The sequence below is a fragment of the Tamandua tetradactyla genome, chromosome X, assembly GCF_023851605.1.
Source record: "Tamandua tetradactyla isolate mTamTet1 chromosome X, mTamTet1.pri, whole genome shotgun sequence".
Lineage (NCBI taxonomy): Eukaryota > Metazoa > Chordata > Mammalia > Pilosa > Myrmecophagidae > Tamandua > Tamandua tetradactyla.
In genome coordinates, this window is record NC_135353.1 from 81,218,374 (window position 1) to 81,244,910 (window position 26,537).

A 26,537-nucleotide genomic window follows, 5' to 3' on the forward strand; every position below is an offset into this window, starting at 1 on the left:
ACCCCAGGTATGTCCGGAAGATGCACCGTTTACCAGAACAGTGAGAAATAAATTTGTAAGACTAGCATCATCAGCCCTGAAGAGCTCTGTGTCTGCACTTCTGTGTAGGTCAGATATTACTGTAGGAACTGCTGTCACTTAGCCGGAATTCTGAAACACAATGAGGATGATGGGATCCCGAGTTGGCAGAAGTCAGGTGGCAGTACTTAATCGCCAAAGACAGGGTAGAGGTGGCTATTATAATAGACAGCAAATGCAATGCAGGTGTCAAAATTATATGACTCACAGAGATTTGTGACATTGGCTAGTAAATCATGGGGTACCTACAGATACAATAGAAGGGCAGTCTACTAAATTCTTGTTCGAGCTATATAAATAAAAGAGTTCTAGGTCAAGTGAACAGAAGTTTAACCTGAATTACAAAAATATGGAGCCGTGGCTGCTTAATCAATTTCCAGACTTGAAACAGTTTACAGACCCAGAGCCCTTTGAATGAAGGGGAGGCCAGGTCCCTTTGGGGGAGAACCCTGTTACACTGCCACAAATTTATACTGTAAATCTTCCTCCAAGCCTTCCCCAAGGAGACCGACCACCTTTTACCAGGGTAACTGTGCATTAGGGAAAAGGAAATGATCAGATATTTGGGGGGATTATTAGACACTGGTTCAGAAGTGACATTAATTCCAGGGACTCCAAAACGTCACTCTGGTCCATGAGTGAGAGTGGGGGCTTATGGAGGCCAGGTGATCAATGAAGTTTTAGCTCAGGTCCATTTCACAGTGGGTCCAGTGGGCCCCTGAACCCATTCTGTGGTTATTTCCCCAGTTCCAGAATGTAGAATTGATGTAGACATACCGAGCAACTGGCAGAATCCCCACGTTGGCTCTCTAACTCATGCAGTGAGGGCTATTATGGTGGGAAAGGCAAAGCAGAAGCCACTAGAACTGCCCCTATGTAGCAAAATAGTAAATCAGAAGCAATCCCGGATTCCTGGAGGGATTGCAGAGATTACTGCCACTCTTAAGGACTTGAAGGATGCAGGGGTGGTGATTCCCACCACATCTCCGTTCAACTCTCCTATTTGGCCTGTGCAGAAAACAGATGGGTTTTGGAGGATGACAGTGGATTATCATAAGCTCAACCGGGTGGTAACTCCAATTGCAGCTGCTATTCCAGATGTGGTATCATTGCTTGAGCAAATCAATAAATCCCCTGGAACCTGGTATGCAGATACTGATTTGGTAAAAACTTTTTTCTCAATAGCTATTAGTAAGGACCACCGGAAACAGTTTGCTTTCAGCTGGTAAGGTCAGCAATATGCTTTCACTGTCCTACCTCAGGGGTATATCAATTCTCCAGCCCTATGTCATAATCTTGTTCACAGGGACCTTGATCATTTCTCCCTCCCACAAGACATCACATTGGTCTATTATATTGATGATATCATGTTGATTGGATTTAGTGAGCAAGAAGTAGCAACTACTCTATGTTGGCTGCTGTCATGACCCTAAGGAATGTTAAAGTAAAAATGAAAGAGAGACTGAGATCAGGGGATCTGAAGCTTTAGCAGTAAAGAGAGCAGACAACTTTATTCTTAACTAGTTCCTGCTTATATACCACAGGATTTTAGGTGACTAAAAGCATGCATACATTTTGTGAAAAAACAGAGTGCCTACTTATCAGTATATTACTCTCTACATACAAGAGATAGCTAACAAGACCTTGGGGTTTAAGAAAATAACACACATTCTCTCCCTCTCAAGCTGTCCTCCAATTAAGCAGATAATCTCCACAGTTTATTGCCAATGCTGATGCTGAAGCCAGCTGCTCCCAATAAATTCCGCAGGTTTTCTATTAACCCTGGCTCCTACAACTCTAGACTTACTGGTAATGCACTTGTGTGTTAGAGGATGGGAGATAAATGCAACAAAAATACAAAGGCCTTCCACCTCAGTGAAATTTCTAGGTGTCCAGTGGTGTGGGGCATGTCAAGATATCCCTTCTAAGGTGAATGAGAAGTTGCTGCATCTGGCCTCTCCTATGACCAAAAAAGAGGCACAATGCCTAGTTGGTCTCTTGGATTTTGGCAACAACATATTCCTCTTTTGGGTGTGCTACTCTGGCCCATTTATCAAGTGGCCAGGAAAGCTGCTAATTTTGAGTTGGGACCTGAGAAAGAGGAGGCTCTGCGACAGGTCCAGGCTGCTGTACAAGCTGCTCTGCCACTTGGGCCGTATGATCCAGCAGATCCAACAGTGCTGGAAATGTCAGTGGAAAATAGAGATGCTTTCTGGAGCCTTTGGCAGGCCCCTGTAGAAGAATCATAATGCAGACTCTAAGGATTTTGGAGCAAAGCCTTAACATCTGCTGGAGATAACTACTCTCCTTTTGAGAAACAACTTTTGGCCTGCTACTGGGCCTTTATAGAGACTGAATGCTTAAGTATGGCCACCAAGTTACCATGAGACCTGAGTTGCCTATCATGAGTTGGGAGTTGACTGACCCACCAAGCCATAAATTTGGGCATGAGCAGCAGAACACTATTGTGAAAAGGAAATGGTATATACGAGATAGGGGCAGAGCAGGTCCTGAAGGCACAAGTAAGTTACATGAAGAAATGGCCCAAATGCCCATGGTCTGCACTCCTGCCACATTATGTTCTCTTTCCAAGACCAGAGCTATGGCCTCTTAGGGAGTTCCTTATAGTGAATTGACTGAGGAAGAGAAAACTCGGGCATGGTTTACAGATGGTTCAGCAAGATATGCAAGTGCCACCTGAAAGTGTAACCCTTTTCTGGGGTGTCTTTGAAGGACAGTGGTAAGGAGAAATCTTCCCAGTGGGCAGAACTTTGAGCAGTGCATCTGGTTGTTCATTTTGCTTGGAAGGAAAACTATCCAGAGGTGCATTTGTACATTGACTCATGGGCTGTTGCTAATGGTTTGGCTGGATGGTCAGGGACTTGTAAAGACCATAATTGAAAAATTGGTGACAAAGAGGTCTGGGGAAGAAATATGTGGATAGACTTTTCTGAGTGGGCTAAAAACATGAAGATATTTGTGTCCCATCAGAATGCACACCAGAGGGTGACTTCAGCAGAGGAAGATTTTAATAATCAAGTGGATAAGATGACCTGTTCTGTGGATACCAGTCAGCCTCTTTCCCCAGCAACTCCTGTCATTGCCCAATAGGCTCATGAAAAAAGTGGTCATGGTGGTAGGGATGGAGGTTATACATGGGCTCAGCAACATGGACTTCCACTCACCCAGGCTGACTTGGTTACAGCCACTGCTGAGTGCCCAATCTGCCAGCAGCAGAGACCCACACTCAGCTCCCGATATGGCACCATTCCCCAAGGTGACCAGCCAGCTACATGGTGGCAGGTTGATTACATTGGACCACTCCCTTGATGGAAGGGCAGCGATTTGTTCTAACTGGAATAGGCACATACTGTGGTATGGGTTTGCTTTTCCTGCACACAATGGTTCTGCCAAAACTACCATCCATGTGCTTACAGAATGCATTATCCATCGTTATGGTGTTCCACATAGCATTGCTTCTGAACAAGGAACACACTTCACAGCAAATGAAGTGTGGGAATGAGCACATGCTCATGGAATTCTCTGGTCTTACCATGTTCCCCATCATCCAGAAGCAGCTGGATTAATAGAACAGTGGAATGGCCTTTTGAATACTCAATTACATTAACAACTACATGGCAATACCTTGAAAGGCTGCAGTAATGTTCTCCAGGAAGCTGTATATGCTCTGAAACAGCATCCACTGTATGGTGCTGTTTTTCCCATAGCCAGGATCCATGGGTCCAGGAACCAAGAGCTGGAAATGAGAGTGGTACCACTCACTATTACCCCTAGTGATCCAGTAGGAAAATTTTTGCTTCCTATTCCTGCAACCCTGAGCTCTGCTGGTCTACAGGTTTTAGTTCCAAAATGAGGAGCACTTCTTCCAGGAGAAACAACAATGATTTCATTTAACTGGAAGTTAAAACTGCCACCTGGTCACTTTGCGCTACTTATGCCACTGGATCAACAAGCCAAGAAAGGGATTACATTATTGTCTGGGGTGATTGACCTTGACTATCAGGGGGAAATAGGACTGCAACTACATAATGGGGGTAAAGAAGAGTTTTCTTTGAATATAGGAGATCCCCTAGGGCATCTTTTAGTACTACCATGCCCTGTGAGTAAAATCAATGGAAAACTGCAACAACCCAATCCAGGCAGGACTACCAATGTCTCTGAAACCTCAGGAATGAATGTTTGTGTCACCCCACCAGGCAAAGAAACACGGCCAGCTGAAGCACTTGCTGAGGGTAAAGGGAACATGGAATGGATAGTGGGAGAAGGTAGTGATAAATATGAACTTCAAACATGTGATCAGTTACAGAAACGAGGGCTGTAATGCTGTTTCATCCATGTTATACTATTGAAGTTGTAAGACATCAAGTTTACAAATGAATATTACTCAAAGATTTGCACCCTATTCTGGAGAGGTTTAATGTGTTTCCAGTTATATGCAGGACAGTTGAGTATTGTTAGGTGAAAGAAAAAAATGTGTATTTTATTGTTTTTTTATTTAGAGATTAAGTATGGTTTAAGGTGGGATGTATAGCTGCCAAGTTGACAAGGGCTGGACTGTCATGTTTAGGTTCATGTGTCAACTTGGCCAAGTTTTGTTTGGGCAAGTGCTGGCCTGTCTGTTGCAATGAGGACATTTCATTCTGCAATGAGTAATGCTTAATCTGATCACTGGAAGCCTTTTAAGAGGATTCAAAAGAGACAGGCTCTTCCTGTTTCGGCTGGTGAGCCTCTCCTGTGGTTTGTCCAGACCCTCCATTAGAATTGTTGGCTTCACAGCCTGCCCTGTGAATTTTGGACTTTGTGTCCCTGTGGTCATGTGAGACACTTTTATAAATTTTATATTTGCAAGTGTTCCCTGTTGACTCTGTTTCTCTAGAGAAACCTAACTAATGCAGGAGCACTACAGGCAGATAGAGAAATACAGGAGAGGAGGTCTGGATATGAGTGTGGACATGCAAACTATCAGTAAAGGCAAAAAGAGAAAAAAAAATTAGATATGTGTATAAAATTCAAAAGACAAAATGGTAAATGAATATTGCCATTATAGTAATAATATTAAATGCTAATGTATTAAACTCCCCAAACAAAAGACATAGAATGGATTAAAAAATAGAATCCTTCTATATGCTATCTATAGGAGACTCACTTTAGACCCCAGAACAAAAACAGGTTGAAAGTGAAAGGCTGGAAAAATATATTTCAAACTAATAACAAGCAGAGAATGGCAGGGGTAGCTGTACTACTATCTGACAAATTGGGCTCCAAATGTGTATTAGTTAGGGTTCTCTAGAGAAACAGAACCAACAGGGAACACTGGTGAATATAAAACTTATAAAAGTATCTCCCGTGACCGTGGGAATGCAGAGTCCAAAAATTCACAGGGCAGGCTGTGAACCTGTGAAGTTGACTATTCTGATGGACAATCTGGATGAACTCCACAGTCAAAGCAGGAAGAGAACCTGTCTCCTGTGAATCCTCCTTAACAGGCTAATTAGTTAGACTACCCAGATAGGATGTAACCTCTGGAATATGCAATCAGAGAAGAAACAAGGGAGGGCCCTGTATGTTAGGCTTAGGGTATAAAACCTGTGGCATTCTATCATTTAGTACATCATTTTTTGGTTGAGCACCCATTCTTCCAAGATTAAAATGAATTATTTTCTTCTCCAAGAAAGAGCCATTGAGAGTTGGCACTAGATTATCCCCCAAATAACTATATTGCATTAGAGAGCACCCTGTTCAAACATAAAATAAACCTGTTCTATAGACATTAGAACTATTCGTATGCATAAACAACTTTAGGTTTCTTAAAAGATTCTGAAAAAATTGACCTTGATTCTCAGCAAAAGTTGTTCTTATTGTGTGTTCAGTGGAAGTCATTAAGTGTTCCTAAATAGATGCTCAGTGATATCACACATTTTCCCACATTCTCAAAATTAGCCTAAGTCCTGGTGTTCCATAGTGACTAGAATATTGTTGTCTATGTATTTTCCTCCAGTAAGGGAGGAACCATATAGAAGATATTAGTATAAGCTATTTTTTGTTAAAAATATTTTTCTGCTTAAAAAGCACTAGTAGTTTACAATGTCGAATACTCTGATCTAGACTTGCACACATTTTATTACATATATCCTACCCTGATTTTTGTCTTACTAATAATAACAATTAACAAGCCCAACATCAGAGCTAGCAGAAATAAATACATCATTATAATGATTAACACTAATTTTACTGTTTCTCCAAAGAGAAGTAAATGACAAAAGTTTATATAAATAAGTTGATTTTGTTACTAACCACTGGCTACATTAATTATAAATAGAAATGTAAATAAAATTATTAATTCACATACGCTGTCTTAATTTCAACTTTATTATGAAAAATTAACTGCAACAATCAGTTTAAAACAGCAAACTCATTCAGTTTGTGCTTTTCAAGTCAGAAAACATGAGCATACTAGGAACACAGGTACATGTTAAATTAATATAAAAAACAACTTGTCTAAAATGAAAACTTTTAAATACATCAGACAATGAATTCTGTATAATTTATGTCAAGAAAACAGAAAGGCACTAAAATAAAAGAATTGCATCATCCTTCATTTCATACAAAACTTAATGGCAAAAGAAAAAATTAATCTAGAGAGCCGAACATATAAACCTCAAATAAAATTATATAGGAGGCTCTATAACTAATGAATGGTGAAAATGGAATTACTATGCTTAGAAATTCAGAATAAGTAATTACATCATCAATCATTTTATATGACAGTATGTGTAAAATTGTTCATTAGAACATGAAAAACCTTAACCTCTTTATATTAGAAAAAAATGTGAATCATAGAACTTGATATGAAGCTAAATGGGAAGAAAAACAGACATTAGAAAACTAAACATAGTTTTCAATAGTGAAAATAAAACAGATTAAAATCAAAATAAAGCATTGACTCACCAATGTTAATTATGAAATAACAATTGGACTAAATGAAAATCCTCAACTGTGTTAGGGAAAGAGTGACAATCAGCAGATCAGTGCATTCTGCTATAATCTCACTACACACTGTACCCTAAAAAGGTTCAAGGATTGAAGTAGCAGTAATAAAAGGGTATCATTTCAATAAATCTAAAGAAATCCTTATTAATAAAGTCTTCCTTTTGATTTGGAAAATTGTTCTCAGTAAGGACAGGGATCAGCAAATTAATCACTGCCACCCAACCCTGAATATAAAGTATAACTATATAAATATATTTAGTAGGTTTCTATATCATATTAAATATTGGCATAGGTGTTGCTAAAATTATTATTAATCCTAACTGGAACTATCATGTAGTAACCTGGGGATGTTGCCTGTCCTATTCTGTCAGTTCAATTTTTTGTTTAGGAGATCTTGCTCTAGGGTCACATTAAGGGTTCAAATCCAAGTTTTGCACACTTAAAATAGAATACGTGCTTAATAGATTTTAGCAATGATAGACCAACAGATGGAGGGAGAAATAGCTATTTCTATAGGTTTTGATCTGTTTTTTCTAATATCAAGAGAGTATGACTGGCCTGGGTGAGAATGAGCCACAAAGATGAAGGTGAAGATGCATCTACATCCAAGAAATGAAGTTGGACTTGAAGGAAGTTCCAAGAAACAATGATCCTGCCTTATATCCTTTTGAGGTTCCACAAGAATATGTAAGAGCTTTAAATGCTATCAAACTAAAACGGGTATTTGCAAAATCATTCCTTGCCTCCCTGGATGATCACCGAGATGGAGTCAATTGCTTGGTAAAACATCCAAAGAGTCTGGCTAGAGTCTTTTCTGGGGCATGGGATGGAGAGGTTAGAATTTGGAACTTGACTAAACGAAAACGTATCCATACAATACAAGAACAGGAAGGTTTTGGACGCTGAATATGTGCTCGCTTTTGTGGGACTTCTTTTTTTACTATTGGTGATGACAAAACTGAAGCACTGGAAAATGGTTGGCCCAAGCTATAGAGAATAGGAGGAGCCACTGCATACAGTGTTAGGAAAGACAGTATATACTGGAATTGATCATCACTGGAAAGAAGCTGTTTTTGCCTCATATGGACAGCAAGTGGACATTTGGGATGAACAAAGAACCAATCCTATATGTTCAATGACCTGAGAATTTGACAGTATAAGTAGTGTTAAATTTAACTCAATTGAGACATTCCTCTGGGGATGTTGTGCTTCTGACAGAAATATAGTACTACATGATATGCAGCAAGTCACTCCTCTGAAACAAGTTATCTTAGATATGAGAACAAATACAATCTGTTGGAGCCCTATGGAGGCTTTCATTTTTACTGCAACAGATGAAGATTACAATTTATATACTTTTGATATGTGGGCACTTGACATGCCTGTAATGGTACATATGGATCATGTATCTGTACTGCTTGATGTGGATTACTGGGAAAGAGTTTGTGTCTGCTAGCTTTGCTAAATCTATTCGAATCTTTCCTGTGGATCAATGTCAAAGCAGGGAATTTTATCACACAAAGTGAATACAGCATGTTATCTGCGTAAGATGGACTTCTGACAGCAAGTACATTATGTGTGGATCTGATGAAGTGAACATTGATCTGTGGAAAGCTAATGCTTCTGAAAAATTTGGTGTGCTTACATCACAAGAAAAAGCAGCCAAGGATTATAATCAGAAATTGAAAGAGAAATTTCAACATCATCCTCAGATAAAACGAATAGCTCATCACCGACATCTACCAAAATCTATCTACAGCCAGATTCAGGAGCAGCGCAACATGAAAGAAGTTCGTCGACGAAAGGAAGTGAATCGTCAGAAACATAGCAAGCCTGGATCTGTGCCAGTTGTGTCAGAGAAGAAACACATAGTGGCAGCTGTGAAATAATATTTGGTACTCCTCCCAACTCTAATATATGATTATTTGTTATATTTGGGTGTGTAAACTCTAAAAATAAAAGTACTGGTTCTTGTTTAATATCACACATTTCAGTTATATGTATAGAACTTTATCATTGCTCATTTTTGCTGCCCTGAAAAACCATCCTTAAAGGTGACCTGGTTGCCAGGACTATCCAACATTTTATACTTTGGTCTGCTTTCTTATTTTATTAAAGAATATAATATGTGTAAGCCACTTCAATTTTTGCTATTAGGCATTGCAGTTATGCTATTTCTCTGATCTATTTATTATATAGCAGATATTATATGTTTGAATTTACCTTTAGGCCCAATATCTCTTTGTTATTATTTAATGATTGCCATTATTTTTTAGAATCTGTGATTCTATGTAACATTTAGAACTATGTCAGAACTTTTTTCAACTGAATTTATTTTCTGTGCTTTATATATATTTAAATTTTTGAGACTTAAAAGATGATTAGCCTGCATCTATATATAACTTTTATAAATAATTATAATTTGTGGTCAGGATAATAAAACATCCTTTTTCTCAGCATCAAAAAAAAAGAGAGATTACGACTGATTTTATAAGTTCCTTTTTAAATACCATGGAATAGATTGATAATTTCAGCATTACAGAAAATAGTCTTAATGATCTCCCATTAATTAAAAATCTCTCAACAGTCTCTGAATAACTTCTTAGCAGAAAATTTGAATGGAGATAATATGAACTAGAGTGGATCTTATTGTAATAATTGACCATGGTCAAATTATATTGGTAATGAAGTTGTGTCACATTTGATTACAGGATTGATCTGCTACCTAATAAATGACTTGGCTTACAAACATCCATCATTAACTAACAAAGGTGATATGCTATTATAATTTTAGCATGATATTTTGCAAAAAGTGCAAGATATCATCTCTTTTGCATCTTTAATAATACCTGAACTACTTCATATTGCCATTTTAATTTTGGGGCATTTACTCTGGCACATTTTAAAAATATTTTTATTGACAAATCTTCACAAACATACAGTTTATACATGGTGTACAATCAGTGGCTCACAATGTTAACACATAATTGTGTATTCATTACCATGGTCATTTTTAAAACACTTGCATCACTCCAGAAAGAGATAAAATGAAAAAGGAAAAAACTCATACACATCTTACCACTTGTCCCTCTCGCTCATTGACTACTAGTATTTCAATCTACCCCATTTATTTTACCCCTTATCCTCCCTATTATCTGTTATATTGATCCATTTTTTTATACTCATCTGTCCATACCCTGGATAAAAGAAGCATCAGCTGCAAGGTTCTCACAATCACACAGTCATATTGTAAAAGCTATATTGTTATGCAATCATCTTCAAGAATCAAGGTTACTGGAATACAGTTCAACAGTTTCAGGTACCTCTCTTCAGTCACCCAATACACTGTAAACTAAAAAGGGATATCTATATAATGCATAAGAATAACTTCCAGAATAAACTCTTGACTCTGAAATCTCTCAGTCACTGAAACTTTATTTTGTTTCTTTTCTTCCTTCTCCCTTTTGGTCAAGAAGACTTTCTCAATTCTCTGATGCCAGGTCCTGGTGAATGCCTGGAGTTATGTCCCATGTTTTCAGGGAGGTTTCCACCCCTGGGAGTCATGTCCCACATAGGGGTGAAGCACAGTAAGTTCACTGTTGAGTGGTGTTAGAGAGAGGCCATATCTGGGCAACAAAAGAGGTTCTCTGGGGGTGACTCTTGGGCATAATTATAAGTAGGTTTAGTCAATCCTTTGCAAGAATATTTTCATAAGGTCAAATCCAAAGATCAAGGGCTCAGTCTATTGAGTTAGTTGTCCCCACTGCTTGCAAGAATATCAGGAACTCTCCAAATGTGGAAGTTGAATATTTCCACCATTCTCCCCAGTCCCACAAGGAGGCTTTGCAAATGCTTCTTTATTCACTGCCCAAATTATTCTGGAATATATTGGGGCATCACACTAACCTAGACAAATCAAAAAGATCTCATACCCTATTCAAGATTCCATGTACTTATGGTGTTCAAATAAACTGACCATACAAGCTAAATTAGGTAATTCATTACCAAAAATACAAATTTTGCACTAAATAAATATCTCTTTCTTTGGTCTCACAGAGTTAAAATTTTAAAATATGGATAATATCACCCTTACCCTGTATTCTGATATACTCCAGTCCTATCCAGATCAGCTTCATTCATATCTCTAGTTGAAGTCTGATCCTTTTTCCAACTTTTTAAACTGGAACTGTTTAAAAAGTTACAACTCCAAAATATATGTGACTGCTGTAAGAGCTGACAATCTTGGACCCTTTACAATGGGCCTTGACCTGTTAACCCATGCCCTTGACTTCAGTCCACCAACTTTTTATATTAGAGTTAGTCAATATTGAGTGAAGCATGACAATATTTGTCTTTTTGTTTCTGACATTTCATTCAACATGCAGTCTTTACGTTTCATTCCCCTAGTTGCCTGTCTCACAACTTCATTTCTTCTTGTGGCTGCTTAGTAGTTCATGGTATGTATACACCGCAGTTACTCCTTCCTTCCATCAGTCATTGTACCCTTAGAACACTTCCATCCATTGTGAATCATGAACACTGCCACCATATACCCAGTATGCAAATGTTTATTCATGTCCCCACACTCAGCAACTCCAGGTATATACTGAGCAGGTAAGTTTCAGGATGATAAGACATTCTACCTCTAGCCTCCTGTTGAACCACCACACTGTCCTCTGAGGGGTTGCATCTCTCAGTTTCTCTACTGACAATGAATAGGTACATCTCTTTCTCTGCCTTTTCTCTAGCACTTGTTTCTCTCTGTTAATTTTAAATAGTTTTATTCATATATCATACAATCTGATGGCATATTATTCTTAACTTCATTATTCAAAATGTATTCTCCCCCTAGTTTGTTGTGTAGATGAATGGTATAGGCTTTCTTCATATTACTGAATCATGTTCTCTTTTATTCCCCTAATATACTGAAGTTTATCATTTTAAATTCTATATCTTTTATAAAAATTAAACTAAGCTATTATTTTTGGATATTAAAGTGTGTGAGGATTACAACCCTTTAAGTTTCATACTATATTATCCATTTTTTAGGTAAATTTTTCAAATGAGAAAAATATCATATTTTAACTTCAAAAGCCAAAATAAGCATAAATTTAGATATTTGTTACATATTTTTCAGACAGCCATTCTCTCAATAGGTCTTATGGAATTAAATAAATCCCATAACATTATTTTATGACTTCTTTTCACCTCTCCTCTCTTTTGCCATCTTGTTTTCCTTCTTTTTCATGTCCTCATTTTTCTCCCTTTCTGCTGTTCAACTTTTTTCCTCTTCTTCACCTCCAATCCTTTCATTCTTATTCCACAGGTCTAAAACATTTGAATGATTTAACTAAGGTATATATCTGTATGTATAATATGTTCTAACCCAACAACCAGCCCAGTTCCTTGTACATAGTGAACCTTCCATAAATATTTGTTGAATGAACAATTGAATAAATGCAGTTGGGACCCCACATCATGCATCATAATGCATATATTACAGATTTCATGCTAGTTCTTATTCCACTACTGCATTAGTCTAAGAAGCATATGAATCTATCATATAAGATTCAGTTGAAGAATTCCACCCTGACCAAAAGGGGGAAAGAAGTGTAACTAATAATGCTTCAGTGGCTGAGAGAGTTCAAATAGAGTTGAGAGGTTACTCTGGAGGTCACTGTTATGCAAACTTCAGTTAGATTGCTACCTTTTATAACTTGCCAAGCCCCAACCAAAACCATTCCAGCCAATCCTAAAGAACACCTAGGGAAATATGTAAGATTCTACAAATGTTCCGTGCACTAGGATAACTTTCCAGAAACCTATAACCTCCAGATGAATCCCTGTATCAGATAAGTCCCAAAACACAGAGGACCCAGCCTCTCCAGAACAACAGCTATTTTTATCTCCCTACCCCATATTACTGACAGACCTTCCAACTTGAAAAATTTAGAATGACCATTGCCCAAATACTCCTAAAGAGTGGGATAGAAAGATCAAAAGTGATGATGGAGTTGTACAGAGAACATAGATTTTGACAAATGAATAAAACTGCTGAATCATTAAATTAATACTTCCTTTAGTTTCAAATATCCTAGAGCAGTTAGAAGTAAAAACCTAAAACTGTGGAATTGTAACCCATACCAAACTCTGAAATCTGTTCTATAACTAATTACTGTGCTTTAGTGCTTTTTATGTGTGTGTATGTTATTTTTCACAAAAAAGAAAAAGGTAGATTGTGATGATTGAAGAAAAAGCTCTAGATTAAGTGATCCTCATCTACAAAGATGTTAATTACACATTTTGTAATCTTCCAAAGCAAAATACTGGCTTTAATTGCCAGAAAGTGCAGCAATGACAGTGCCAAGGTGGCAGTTGCCTTGGCTCCCATGGCTCAGCTTTCCTCATGAGCCCTCTCCTCTGGGGCACCCCTCAGAAGTGGTTCGCTTATTGTCACCTTCTTGTGTGCATCAGAAATAATTGCTTAAAATGTGTTTAGGACATATGCAGGGCCAAGATGGTGGATATAGTTCATCCTCCAGAGCAGCTGATAAATAGCCAGGAAGAGTACAAAACAACTGCTGGGGTCACGTCAGTGAACAGACACACAATGTACACCAGTATGGACAAGCTGGACCAGCTGTGAGCTCACTCAGAACTGTGAGTACCCTAAGCTGTGGTGGCTGGCACACCTCCCCCACAGGATGCTTGACAGAGGGGAAAGGAAGGAGTATTTACCAGCAGCAGGGGTTGAGCACAATCAAACTCCAATTGTAGAATTAATTAACAAATTCTGATTACTAAAAATAGGCTCCCAGCTCAGCTGAACCTCTAGTAAAAGCGGAGGTTGCTTGTTATTACTCCTGTGCAGAGGGGGCAGGGAAGACAGAAAAAAAAAATAAAGCAGGGTTTTTGGGGGTTTGAAAAGATCTATGTCTTGAATCAAAGGAGGGGGTACATAGGACTTCAAGATACACAGTGCAACATACTAACTTAAGCTCTTGAAGGGCAAACCCGAGGAACAGGGGTCCTGCTATGAAAAGGATTTTTCTCTTTCATTTTGGTGGCTGTGTTTCTATAGCTTGACTGCTCTTTGGATACAGCTACAAGGCTTCTTGGGCTCCACTGCCCCAGGAATAGGCAGAATTAAGCTTGTTTGAGTGTTTTTCTGGAGCTTGTGCCTTCCCCAGGAAAGGGTGGGGCCCAACTCAGGTGGAATTCCACCCTCAAGGAGTTCAAACCCCATGGTCATGGAAAAGTGAAGCATTTAAAACCAGACTACAATTTCTTCTCTGTCTCCACCCTGCCCCTAGCAGGGAGAGTCTGCTGAAGTTAAAGGTACGACATCACTGTATGCTGGTGGGACCTGGAGACAGACAAGCACCACATACTGGGCAGGATAGGAAAAATGGAGAGCCTAGAGGCTCCATAGAAAAATCTTTCAATATGCTGGGTCTCACCCTAAGGGAAAACTGATGCCGAGGACTCTTTCCTCCTGACAGGAGGCCAGTTTGGTCTGAGGAAATCTGGCTGAGGTCTATAAAACCTAAGTAGACCCTCCTAAGGGGGGAAAGAGGTACCATATAGGCAGGGCAAGAAACAAGAAAATGAGAATTGAAAAATTCTGATCTTTTAAACAAAACCTAAGCTAGAGGTCCAGAATAAGCTGAACTGAATGTCAAAGAACAAATAGACAACAGTCATCCAGGAAGAAAATCCTAGGTAAAAAAAGTGAAAGCAATCTCCAGAATAAACTATTTAAGATAATTAAATGCCTAGACACCAGCAAAAAATAACAAATCATGTAGGAAAATTGAAGGTATGGTCCAGTCAAAGGAACAAATCCACAAATCAAATGAGATACAGGAGTTGAAACAATGAATTTAAAATGTTTGAACAGACATGGAAAACCTCATCAAAAATCAAATCAGTGAATTGAGGGAGTATAAAAAGAAGGCAAGGAATGAACAAAAAGAAGAAATTTAAAGTTGGAAAAAACAAATCACAGAACTTATGGGAATGAAAGGCACAGTAGAAGAGATGAAAAAACAGTGGAAACCTACAATGTCAGATTTCAAGAGGCAGAAGATAGGATTAGTGAACTGAAGGATGGAACATCTGAAATCTGACAAGCAAAATAAATTATAAGGAAAAGAATGGAAAAACATGAGCAGGGACTTAGGGAATTGGATGACAACATGAAGCTCACAAATATACATGCTGTGGGTGTCCAGAAGGAGAACAGAAGGAAAAAGGAGGAGGAAAAACTAGTGGAGGAAATTATCACTGAAAAATTCCCAACTCTTATGAAAGACTTAAAATTACAGATCCAAGAAGTGCAGCATACCCCAAAAAGAATTGACCCAAATAGACGTACTGCAAGGCTCTTACTAATCATAATGTCAGATGTCAAAGAGAAAGAGAGAATCTTGAAAGCAGCAAGAGAAGAGCAATCCATCATATGCAAGGGAAGTCCAATAAGACTATGTGTAGATTTCTCAGCAGAAATCATGGAGGTGAGAAGACAGTGGGACAATATATTTAAATTACTAAAGGAGAAAAACTACCAAGCAAGAATTCTATATCCAGCAAAATTCTCCTTTTAGAATAGGGGAGAAATCAAAACACTTTCAGACAAAAAAATCACTGAGGGAATTTGTGACCAAGAGGTCAGCTCTGCAAGAAATGCTAAAGGAGCACTAGAGATAGATACAAAAAGACAGGACAGAGAGGTGTGGAGAAGAGTGTAGAACTGAAGACTATCAGTAAAGGTAAAAAGAAGGAAAATTAGATATGACAAATAAAATCCAAGAGGCAAAATTGAAGAAGGAAGTACTGTCCATACAATAATAACACTAAATGTTAATGGATTAAACTCCCCAATCAAAAGGCATAGACTGGAAGAATGGATTAAAAGACAGGATCTATGTATATGCTGTCTACAGGAAATGCATCTTAGACCCAAAAATAAGCATAGATTGAAAGTGAAAGGTTGGGAAAAGATATTTTATGCAAATGACAAACGGAAAAGAACAAGAGTAGCTAAACTAATATCCAACAAATTAGACTTCAAATGTGAAACAGAAGAGACAAAGAAAAATAGGAAAAAGAGACAAAGAAGCACACTAAGTATTAATAAAAGGAGCAATTCAACAAGAAGACATAACAATCAAAAACATTTATGCACTGAGCCAGAATGCCCCAAAATACATGAGGCAAATGCTGAGAAGAGAAATAGGCACAGCTACCATAATAGATGGAGACTTCAATTCTCCACTCTCATCAATGGACAGAACATCTAGACAGAGGATCAATAAAGAAACAGAGAACTTTTTAAAAAAATTTTTATTAATTAAAAAAAATTAACAAGCAAAACATTTAGATATCATTCCATTCTACATATACAATCAGTAATTCTTAATATCATCACATAGTTGCATATTCATCATTTCTTAGTACATTTGCATCGACTTAGAAAAAGAAATAAAAGGACAACAGAAAAAGAAATAAAATTATAATAGAGAAAAAAAACTATACATACCATACCCCTTACCCCTCGCTTTCATTTGCCACTATTTCAAACTGAATTTATTTTAACATTTGTTCCCCCTATTATTTATTTTTATTCCATATGTTCTACTCTTCAAGAAACAGAAAATTTGAATAGTACAGTAAATGAGCTAGACTTAACAGACATTTATAGAACATTACACCCCACAACATCAAGATATACCTTTTTCTCAATTGCTCAAGGATCATTCTCAAGGCTAGACCATATGCTGGGTCACAAAGCAAGTCTCAATAAATTTAAAAAGATTGAAATCATGCAAAACACATCCTCAGATCATAAAGGAATGAAGTTGGAAATCAATAATAGGCAGAGTGCCAGAAAATTCACAAATATATGGAGACTCAACAACACACTCTTAAACAACCATTGGGTCAAGGAAGAAATTACAAGAGAAATCAGTAAACACCTCAAGGCAAATGAAAATGAAAACATGACATATCAAAATTTATGGGATGCAGCAAAGGCAGTGCAAAGAGGGAAATGTATTGCCCTAAATGCCTATATCAAAAAAGAAGAAAGAGCAAAAATCAAGGAATTAACTGTTCACATGAAGAACTAAAGAAAGAACAGGAAACTAATCCCAAAATAAGGAAAAGAAAAGAAATAATGAAGATTAGAGAAGAAATAAATGAAATTGAGAACATGAAAACAAATGAGAAAATCAACTAAACCAGAAGTTGGTTCTATGGGAAAATCAATGAGATTTATGGACCCTTAGGGAGGTTGACAAAAAGAAGATAGAGGATGCAAATAAATAAAATCAGAAATGGAAGAGGAGTCATAACCAGTGACCCCACAGAAATAAAGAAGTTAATGAGAGGGTGCTATGAACAACTTTATGCTAATAAACTCGACAATGTAGATGAAATGGACAACTTCCTAGAAAGGCATGAACAGCCAGCATTGACTCAAGAAGAAATAGACAACCTCAACAAACAAATCACAAGTAAAGAAATTGAATCAGTCATTAAGAAGCTCCCCAAAAAGAAAAGTCCAGGACCAGATGGCTTGACATTTGAATTCTACCAAATATTCCAGAAAGAATTAGTACAAATCCTGCTAAAACCCTTCAAAAAAATTGAAGAGGAGGGAAATCTATGTAGCTCATTCTACGAAGCCAACATCACCCTCATACCAAAGTCAGACAAAGATATTACAAAAGCAGAAAACTAAAGACAAAACTTTCTTATGAAAATAGATGCAGAAATCCTCAACAAAACTGTTACAAATCAAATTCAGTAGCATCTTAAAAGAATTATACACTGTGACCAAGTAGGATTCATCTCAAGTATGCAAGGATGGTTCAACATAAGAAAATCAATTAATGTAATGTACCGTATCAAAAAATCAAAGCAGAAAAACCACACGATCATCTTGATTGATGTAGAAAAGGCATTTGACAAAATTCAACATCCTTTCCTATTGAAAACACTTCAAAGGATATGAATAAAAGGGAACTTCCTCAACATGATAAAGGGAATATATGAAAATCCCATAGCTAACATCATCTTCAATGGGGAAAAACTAAACTGTGTTCAGGTAGCAGAGTGGCTGGACATTATGGCTCAATTTATCAGGGCATTGAAATATTGATATATTAATCCAAAATGCATACTATAAATGTATAACTTCAAGATAAGAAACATTGAGTTGAAGGAAGAGAAAAAATAAAAATAACAAAAAAATTTTTTAAATTAAATTTAGTTAGAAACAACCACACAATTTTTATGTCAATATACCCATTTCACTTCTGGTCAATTTGGATCCTTACTAACTGAAGGAAAGCCACTGAAAAGGGAGTCATGAAACAGAATCACCAGCAATTACAAATAAATTATTATTTGTCTCTGTGAAGTTTGCTTCTTCTAAGTATTTCATATGAGTGAGATCATACATTTGTCTTTTTGTTTCTTGCTTATTTCACTCAATATAGCATCTTCATGTTGTATCATAGATCAGAATTTCTTTTCATTTTACAGCTGAATAATATTCCATTCTATGCATGCATTATATATTGTTTTTCCATTTGTCTGTTTGTAGGACACTTGGTTTGCTTTCAGCTTTTTGCTATTGTGAATAATGATGTGATAAATATCAGGGCACAAATATCTGAGTCCTTGCTTTTAATTCTTTGTGGTATATACCAAGAAGTGGGATTGCCAGATCATATGTGTTTTAGTTTGCTAAAGCTGCCAGAATGCAGTCCACCAGAAATGGATTGGATTTTTAAAGGGTATTTATTTACTTACAAATTTTCAGTTCCTCAGAGAAAGGCAGTTAGCATTCATCTGGGATTCTCTGTCACATGGGAAGGCACATGGCAATGTCTGCCAGCCATCTTTCCAGGCTTCTGGGTTCAAATGGCTTTCCCTGGGGAATGTTCTTTTTTTTGAGGAGGTACATGGTCCGGGAAATGAACCCAGGTTGTTCTTCTCATCTCCAAACATCTGAGACTTTGTTGGCTCTGAGCTCTGAGCTGACTTGTGCTGAGCTCTGCTGGGCTGCTGAGCTCTTTTCTGACCTCTCCCTTTTAAGCATCTACCTAATTAAATTAAACATCACTCTTTGTGGAATGCACTTCCCTTAGCTGACCACAGATGTAATCATCCATAGATGAATTCCACATGCTGGTGATTTAAATTCACAACAACAGAGCAACAGGGCACCATCACATGGTAAAATTGGCATGTGAATCTAAAATACTACAATATGGCAATTTTATTTTCGACTTTCTGAGGAGCTGCCAATCTGATTTTCATAGTGCCTGCACCAGTCTACAGTGCCATCAGTAATGTATAATGGTCTCTATTTCCCCATATCCTCACCAACACTTATTATTTCCTGATTTTAAAAAATAATAATAGCCATCATGATATGTATGAAGAGGTATCTCAGTGTGATTTAGATTTGCATTTCCCTGATGAACAGTGGTGTTGAGCATCTTTTTGTGCTTATGGCCATTTGTATACATTCTCAGTGGTGTTCATCATATTTATGTGCTTATGGCCTTTTGTACATCTTCTTTAGAGGAATGTTTTTTCAAGCACTTTGCCAATTTCTTGAATTGGGTTGTTTGTCTTTTTGTTGTTGAGTTGTAGAAATTCTTTATCTTTATGTATTCTTGATATTAAACCCTTGTCAGGTATATGGTAATCAATTATTTTCTCCCATTCTGTATGTTGTCTTTTCACTTTCCTTATAGTGTCTTTGATGTATGAAAGTTTTAATTTTTATGAATTATATTTTATCATTCTTCTTTTGCTGCTCATGATTTTAATGCAGTATCCAAGAACCCACTACCAAAGTCAAGTTTGTGAAATCCCTTTATGTTTTCTTCTAGAAGTTTTATGGGTCAAGCTCTAATGCTTAGGTTCTTAATCTATTAATAGTTAATTTTTGTATATGATATGGGCTAGGGATTCAACCTCATTATTTTGCAAGTGGATATCCAGTTTTGTCAGCATCATTTGTTGAAGAGGTCATTCTTTCCCAATTATTGTACATGGCACCCTTGTCAAAAAGCCAGTGGGCCAAAGTTGTATGGGTTTATTTCTGAACTCTCCATTCTATTTCACTGATCTGCATTTCTGTCTTTATGGCAGGATCACAATATTTTATTTACTGTGACTTTGTAGTAAGTTTTAAAATCAGGAAGTGTGTGACCGCCAACTTTGTTCTTCCTTTGCAATATTAGATTAGCTATTCAGGGTACTTTGATATTTCATATAAATTGGAGAATCATCTTTACAATTTCTTCAGAAAATGCTACAAGGATTTTGATAGGCATTTGTTCAGTCTGTTGATATTTTTGGGTAATAATTCCATCTTAATTTAAGTTTTCTTATCCATGAGCATAGATGTCTTGTCATTTATTTAGGTAGGTCTTCAGCAGTGTTTTAAAGATTTTTGTGTACAAGTCCTTCACCTCATTGGTTAAGTTTTTCCTGGGTATTTTATTCTCTTAAAAGCCATTGCAAACTGATTTTATTTTAAATTTTCATTTAAGCATTTAATAATATTCTTTGCTGAATTTAACAGTATTTACTTTTTAAAGAATTTAAATTTGAATAATTTGATAATATTCTTCTATTCATTTTATAGAACAATGCAACTTTTGGGGGGGTGCATGGTCCAGGAACCGAACCCAGGTCTCCTGCATGGAAGACAAACATTCTACCATTGAACCACTCATGCACCTGAAGAACAATGTAATTTTGTTTGTTAATTTTGCAACCTACAAATTTGATGAACATGTATATCATTTCTAGTAGTTTTTTGTGAATTCTTTGAGATTTTCTATATAAACTATCACATCCATCAGCAAATAGAGATACTTTTACTTCTTATGGTGGAGTTTTGGTGATTTTCTTTTCCTTTTCAAGCCTAATTGCTCTGGCATGGACTTCCAGTGCAATGTTGAATAGCAGTGTCAAAAGCCAGCTTTCTTTTTTTGTTTCTGACATTAGGGGGAAGAACTTCAGTCTTTTAATATTGATTATTATGTTAGATTTGGATTTTTCATATATTCCCTTTATTGTGTTGGGGAAGTTAGCTTGTATTCTTATTTTATAGGTGTTTTTATCATGAAATGGTGTTGGATTTTGTTAAATGCACTTTTTGAGTCAATTGAGATGATCATCCATTTTGTTTCTTCATTCTTTTAATGTGGTGTATTACATTGATTGATTTTCTTGTGCTGAGCCACTTTTACATTTCTGGGATAAATTCAACTTGATCATGGAGTATAAGACCTTATATTCTCACAAGCAGTGGAAACAACTAATTCTATAGACTGAGCCCTCGATCTTTGGGTTCACCCTTATGAAACTTATTCCTGCAAAGGAGAACCTAAGCCTACTTATAATTATGCTTAAGAATCACCCCCAGAAAACCCTTTTGTAGCTTACATGTGGCCTTTCTCTAAGCTAACTTGGCAGGTAAAGTTAGTGCCCTCCCTCTTACATGTAACTTCACTCCCAGAGGTGTAAATCTCCTGGGGAATATGGGACGTGATTCCCAGGGATGAGCCTGGACTCAGCATCATGGAATTGAGTATGCCAGGAACTGGGGCAAGACAGAAATGAGAAAAAATAAAATTTCAGTGGCTGTGAGGTTTCAAAAAAATTCAAGAGGTTATCCTGGAAGTTATTCTTATGCAATATATATATACACTTTTGTAGTTTATGGTATATTGGAGTTATAGAGGGAAGTACGTGAAATTGTTGAACTGTGTTACTGCAGCCTTGATTCTTGAAAATGATTATATAATGATATAGCTTTTACAATGTGACTGTGTGATTGTGAAAACCTAGTGTCTGATGCTCGCTTTATCCAGGGTATGGATAGATGAGTAAAAATAATCACAAAAAGTAAATAAATTATATGGGAGTGAAAAGGGGTAAAAACAATTTGGGAAGCTGAAATACTAGTGGTTAATGAGAGGAATGGGGCAGGGACATTGGATGTATTAGTTTCTCCTTTTTTCTTTTTATTTCTTTTTCTGGAATAATGCAAATATTCTAAAAATGATCATGGTAATGGATGCACAAGTATGTGATGATATTGTGAGCAATGAATGTATCCTTTGGATAGACTGTATGTACATGAAGATATATCAATAATATATTTTATAAAAAGAATATACTGGAACAATCAACAAAACTAGAATATGGACTATAGACCAAGTAATAGCTAGAGAATCATTGAACTTGATGGGAGAATATCTATGTTTTCAGGAAATGAACACTGAAGTATTGTAGAGCAAAAGGGCATAACAAATAAGATATTCTCAAATGGTTCAGAAAAAAATATCATGTGTGAATATATACACATATCACATGTATGAAAAATCTGTCTAATGAAAGGAAATGTGGAAAAATGTCAAATACTGGTGAATCTGAGTAAGGAGTATATGTGGGAATTCTTTCAGTAATGTGTGGAACTTTACTGTAAGTTTGAAATTATATGAAAATAAAAGACTACTAAAAGCAAAAATTAAAAAAAATAAATGCACCACATTATATTAATGGCATTGTAATAATGCCAGATAGTACCCTGATGAGAAAAAATAATAGAAAAGTATTTATTTTGTAATATCTATATAGTAGGTATCTCCTCTTGATCATTATATGCCATTTACCTCCATCTGTTCCCTTGATACTACTGAGGGACTAATAAATCAAAACAACTCACAGTGAAACTAAAAAATTAAAAATCTTAAAATTGAATCATTATTTTCACATGAATCAAAAAACAGATATGCACAGAGGGAGTAATTTTTTTTTTTTTTTTTTTAAGGAAAGACAGAGAGAAGGAAGGAAGGATAGAAGGAAGGAAGGAAGGAAGAAAGGGAAACATTTTCTTGTTTTATTGTATTCTGTTTCTCCGTTTTTGTTACATGGGCTGGGGCCGGGAATCGAACCGAGGTCCTCCGGCATAGCAGGCAAGCACTTTGCCCGCTGAGCCACCGCGGCCCGCCCCAGGGAGTAATTTTTTAAAGTTTAAAATATCATCTATTCCAAGGCACTTGGAAACATTTGTGGCAACAGTTCTGGGATTTCATTTGTCAATATACTCTGCAGATTCTGAATACATAATATTGATCAGAGAGGTCATAATTACAAATATTTGCTATCTATTCAGTATTCTATAACATTTAGGAATCACATGAATATATAAGAGACAGATTTCAAACATGAGTGTATTCACTTTTGGAAGGGTGATTAATTATATTTTACACTTTGATATATATAAGACCTAGTTCTTAACTATATATTTTTACCAGATCTTTTTATATTCAACAAATAGCTATTGCTAGCATGTTTTTTTACATTCAAGAAATGTTCCTGCTCACTTTTGATGAGTGATACATACTCATCAAACCTATGACATTATTAATGCAGAGGTAACCATTGCATAATATGGTGAAAAAGTGCATGTGTGTTTGTGTGTGGGAGGAGGGAAGAAGATGGAATTTCACAAATATAAAATTCTCTCTATATAATTTTGTCATACTAACATATAGTGATTTTTGGATAAAAATGAAGATAATTTCATTGGAATTATATGCATTAAAATAAAGTTATTTGAAATATATTTCAGATTCACAAATATATCTATGTGCATTTGATGAATAATAATACATTTCTATGTTTAGTCAGGATTGATTATTTGTTGGTGCAGAACATTAAAAATATAAAAGTTGGAATGCAATATGAAATATAAATACAAAAATTGAAATCCACAGAAGAGGATTTCAAACATAGGAGTGTTCAAAATTAGAGCTCCAAGTTGAGATGGGAAGATGGTTGAGTAAGATGCTTCAGAAATCAGGCCTTCTACCAGAAAAACTACTGAACAGGCAGGAAATGTCTAAATGAACTATTTTATAACTCTGGTTTACAGTAGACCACTGTATAGCATCTAGGGAAGAATGGGAGAAAGAGCTTAATAAATTGTGGTAAATACCAGTTAGTTCCTCCCTCTATGCTGAGGTTACTGCTGCCCATCCCCTACTCTCAAGCAGGCCACAGTGTAGTCTGGCCACTATTATAACTTGCTGGTGCCAGAGAGCAACATAAAAACCTCATTCCCCAAGATTCAGGGGTGGGGTGAGGGCGGAGTTCTGATCATTGTTCACAGCCATTGATTAGCTACCTAAACTCACTGCAAGCATGACTCTGAGTGCAGGTATTGTTCCAATCTACATGTACAAAGGTGTGAGGGAGACTTAAAGATGGTAGGCTTCCTCAGAGCTTCAGAGCACAGATAAAGGGCTATATTTGCTGAGCAAGTGTTGAGAAATGAAAGTGCAGCTTTGGGGAGACATGGCAGGATCTACAGGCATCCATCCTGGCCCCTCCTTTATTTCCTCCCCAGGGTAGCTTTAAATTGGCTGTAGCTCCTTTTGTGGATTCATGGCCTTGTTCAGGGTGGGTCTTAATCTTATTGCTGGATTCCTTTATAACAGAATGAAATTCATATACAGAGAGAGAATGCCATAGGAAGCAAGATGCTACATCAACAGAACCCAGAAAAGACAGGAAAGATCAGGAGAGGTCACTGTGTGCCTTGCCATGTGTGGTGGTTTGAAGCTGTATGTACCCCAGAAAAAAATGTGCTCTTAAATATCATCCATTCCTGTGGGTGTGAACCCATTGTAAGTAGGAACTGTTGAGGTTTTTATCGTTAAGGCATGGCTCACTTCAATCAAGATGGGTCTTAATCATACTGTTAGAGTCCATTATAAGAGAATGAAATTCAGACAGAAAAAGAGAAAACCACAGGAAGCAAGAAGCTGAAATGGAACCCAAAAGAGAAGGTATTAGGCACAGAGTCATTAAAGATTCCACATGAGACAGTGAGTCAAAGCTTAACAGGTTCATTGAGAAAAAAAAAGCAACAGGGTATGAACAAAGGGAGAGCAGACAGATGGGATCCAGCAAAACATGCCAGCAAAAGAAAAATGGCTCCAACTCTCTTTTTTTTTTTTTTATTAATTAAAAAAAGAATTCACAAAACAATTAGAAATCATTCCAATCTACATGTACAATCAGTAATTCTTAATAACATCACATAGTTGCATATTCATCATTTCTTAGTACATTTGCATCAATTTAGAAAAAGAAATAAAAAGACAACAGAATAAGAATTAAAACAATAATAGAAAGAAAAAAAACAAAAAAAACAAAAACAAAAAACCTATACCTCACATGCAGCTTCATTCAGTGTTTTAACATAATTGCATTACAATTGGGTAGTATTGTGCTGTACATTTCTGAGTTTTTATATCCAGTCCCGTTGTACAGTCTGTATCCCTTCATCTCCAATTATCCCTTCTCTTTTTTTTTTTTTAATTAACGGAAAAAAAGAAATTAACCCAACATTTAGAGATCATACCATTCTACACATGCAAACATTAATTCCTTTTTTTTTTTATTAATTAAAAAAAAAATTAACAAAACAATTAGAAATCATTCCAATCTACATGTACAATCAGTAATTCTTAATAACATCACATAGTTGCATATTCATCATTTCTTAGTACATTTGCATCGATTTAGAAAAAGAAATAAAAAGACAACAGAATAAGAATTAAAACAATAATAGAAAGAAAAAAAAAACAAAAAAAACAAAAACAAAAAACCTATACATCACATGCAGCTTCATTCAGTGTTTTAACATAATTGCATTACAATTGGGTAGTATTGTGCTGTCCATTTCTGAGTTTTTATATCCAGTCCCGTTGTACAGTCTGTATCCCTTCATCTCCAATTATCCCTTCTCTTTTTTTTTTTTTTTAATTAACGGAAAAAAAGAAATTAACCCAACATTTAGAGATCATACCATTCTACACATGCAATCATTAATTCTTAACATCATCACATAGCTGCATGATCATCATTTCTTAGTACATTTGCATTGGTTTAGAAGAACTAGCAACATAACCGAAAAAGATATAGAATGTTAATATAGAGAAAAAAATAAAAGTAATAATAGTAAAATCAAAACAAAACAACACAAAACAAAACAAAAACCTATAGCTCAGATGCAGCTTCATTCAGTGTTTTAACATGATTACTTTACAATTAGGTATTATTGTGCTGTCCATTTTTGAGTTTTTGTATCTAGTCCTGTTGCACAGTCTGTATCCCTTCAGCTTCAATTACCCATTGTCTTACCCTGTTTCTAACTCCTGCTGAACTCTGTTACCAATGACATATTTCAAGTTTATTCTCGAATGTCCGTTCACAACAGTGGGACCATACAGTATTTGTCCTTTAGTTTTTGGCTGGATTCACTCAGCATAATATTCTCTAGGTCCATCCATGTTATTACATGGTTCATAAGTTTATCTTGTCTTAAAGCTGCATAATAT

The 26,537-nt window shown here is 36.4% G+C and overlaps 1 pseudogene; it reads left to right on the plus strand.

Annotated features, from left to right (window-relative positions):
* Positions 1–20: 20 nt before the first annotated feature.
* On the plus strand, positions 21–8,978 carry LOC143671900 (DDB1- and CUL4-associated factor 13 pseudogene; annotated as a pseudogene).
* The last annotated feature ends 17,559 nt before the right edge of the window (positions 8,979–26,537 follow it).